The sequence below is a fragment of the Malaya genurostris genome, chromosome 2 (assembly GCF_030247185.1).
Source record: "Malaya genurostris strain Urasoe2022 chromosome 2, Malgen_1.1, whole genome shotgun sequence".
In the NCBI taxonomy this organism is placed as follows: domain Eukaryota; kingdom Metazoa; phylum Arthropoda; class Insecta; order Diptera; family Culicidae; genus Malaya; species Malaya genurostris.
The window spans coordinates 78769525-78772024 of NC_080571.1; positions in this window are offsets into that span (position 1 = coordinate 78769525).

Below are 2500 nucleotides of genomic sequence, written 5' to 3' on the forward strand. Positions count from 1 at the left end.
ATGTCCATACGTCCAGAGTAGATTTGCCCCTGGCAACTTCATCCGTCACTTTCGTACCGTACATACGGAACGTGCATGTGCAAACAATCTCCTTACAATTGCCTATCCAATGGAGAAGAAGGAAAGAGTAATTCCTAAGCGTTTGATAGCTATTGACCGGCAGTTACTAATTGCGTCAGCAGTTAAGCTGACGACCTTCCATCATCTTCCTATTTCCTGCTTCGAGTGGGAAGGCTTCAAAGACTTACTGAAACCGATTACAACGACTCTTGGGTGCACTTTGAACCGTGTCACAATGAAATGTCATCTCTCGAAGACTGCCTGTCGTCTAAAAGAAATGTTGATAGATGAGATGAAAGGCAAGCTCGTCTGCTTGAAAATAGATTCTGCTGCCCGACACAATCGCCATATCTTAGGCATCAATGTACAGTATGCCCTAGACGAGCAGGTGGTCATTCGTACCCTTGGTATGATCGAAATCAAAGAAAGTCAAACAGCGGTGTTCTTGAAATCAAAAGTTATGGATACTTTGGCCGACTATGGGCTATCTCTTGAGAACATATTTTCCGTGACATGCGACAATGGGGCTAATATGGTGGCAACGGTTAGAAAATTAAACAATGATACGTACGTAATGCCTACAGAGCAGCAGGCTGATGGTACGAACATAGATGAGCTGGATGAGTCGGATGTGATAGAGGATGATAAACAGTGTGAACGAAACGTTACTGCTGAACTGGCCAATGAACTGTCCGAAAGGATTACTCTTGTGAGATGTGCCGTGCATACCTTACAGCTTGCAATACTGGATGTTGTTGATAAATCCGATGAGTCTATCCGAGCCATCACTGCTGTTGCTAGAAAATGTAAGCTGGTGAAGTACCGGTCAGAGTTTGAAAGCTACGATGCTTCATACCCACCCGTCTGGAGTAGGACACGATGGGGTGGTATATTCAAAATGATGGAATCGTTCGTACACCAAAAAAGGTTTTTTAACCAGTTGGCCGATAATTTTCCCGAACTAGACCTTTCCAATCAATGGTCGTTCATTGAGCATTACTATGATACGTTTAAGCCGTTGTACATCTGCACAAAGCAAATGCAAGAGAAGCACGTGTCGTTATCTGACTTCTATATGGCATGGCTGATGGCAACGAGTGAGGTACAGAAAGTTCGCGAAAACTCTTTCAGTCCCCATTTACTTCGGTCGTTGAACAATAGATTGAACATTTTGCGCCAATTGAAGGCGGTTCAGATGGCATTATACCTGGATCCAAGGTTCAACTATCGAGGTTCTAAAATATTCACGGCTGAGGAAAAAGATAAAATTCAGCAATACATAGTCGATACATGGGAACGTATCTGCCAACTGGGTAAAACACCGGCTAGTACAAGTAGAGAATCGTCAGAGTCTACCGATGATTTTGATCAGTATCTTACGCAAATGTTTGGTGAATCCGTGAATCTTGGTTGCGAGACCGGGTTTCTTCAACAAGTTAAGTCTTTGGACCTAGAGCCACGCCAAAAACATAACTACAACGTGTGGGACCATTGGTTGCGCCGTAAGACTACGCACCCAGAGATATATGCAGTAGCAATGGTTGTACTATCCACACCATCGAACCAAGTCTCTGTTGAACGGTCTTTCAGTGCCCTTGCCTTGGTTCTCTCTAATCAACGCACTGGCCTTGGGAAAGATACGTTGGAAAACATTTTACTTATTAAATTAAACAAAGACTTATTCTCCAGGGCGCTGGGAACTGCGTATGATTGGAAGGGCCCAATCGACCCGGTTGACGATGATTCTCAGGAATGAATATGATACCGTTGATGCTCAACTGAATGTCGAATGAGACAAATATTGTCGTCTATCACTGGCTCATCGCCGGGTGATAGGGGGATAACTTTTGTTTACATTTTCATGAAATCAATTTCCAATGATACTGAAAGGGTTCGGCAGTCATGATACTTGTTATGATTCAATTAGCGACAATCGTCGTTGGGTGGACGATGATATATGTGTTGTCTCAATGTAAGCTCGAGTCACCATTGTGATAACGAATTTTTTCAGCACTGACAGTAAAACTTTTCGCACTATATCACTATACCATATAGTGGTATAGTGCGACATTCTATGTCTCTTGCCAACTGATTCTACTCTGGTAATCGGTCCCGTGGATAGTACATGACCTAGTGGAGGTATCGTACTAGGACTGTATAGCACGTCTCGAACGACTTGATCGTTCGATGACGTGCTTATTTTTTTTAAGTTTTTTTCAAGTTTTTATTTACCATATATCACCATACTCGTCTAAGATGTTCCCATCAGTTTGCCATATGATGTGGCATGAATGGCCCTTGTAGTGGGATACATCCCCATACTCGTCTAAGATGTTCCCATCAGTTTGCCATATGATGTATCATGAATGGCCCTTGTAGTGGGATACATCCCCATACTTGCCTTAGACGTTCCCATCAGTTTGCCATATGATGTGGCATG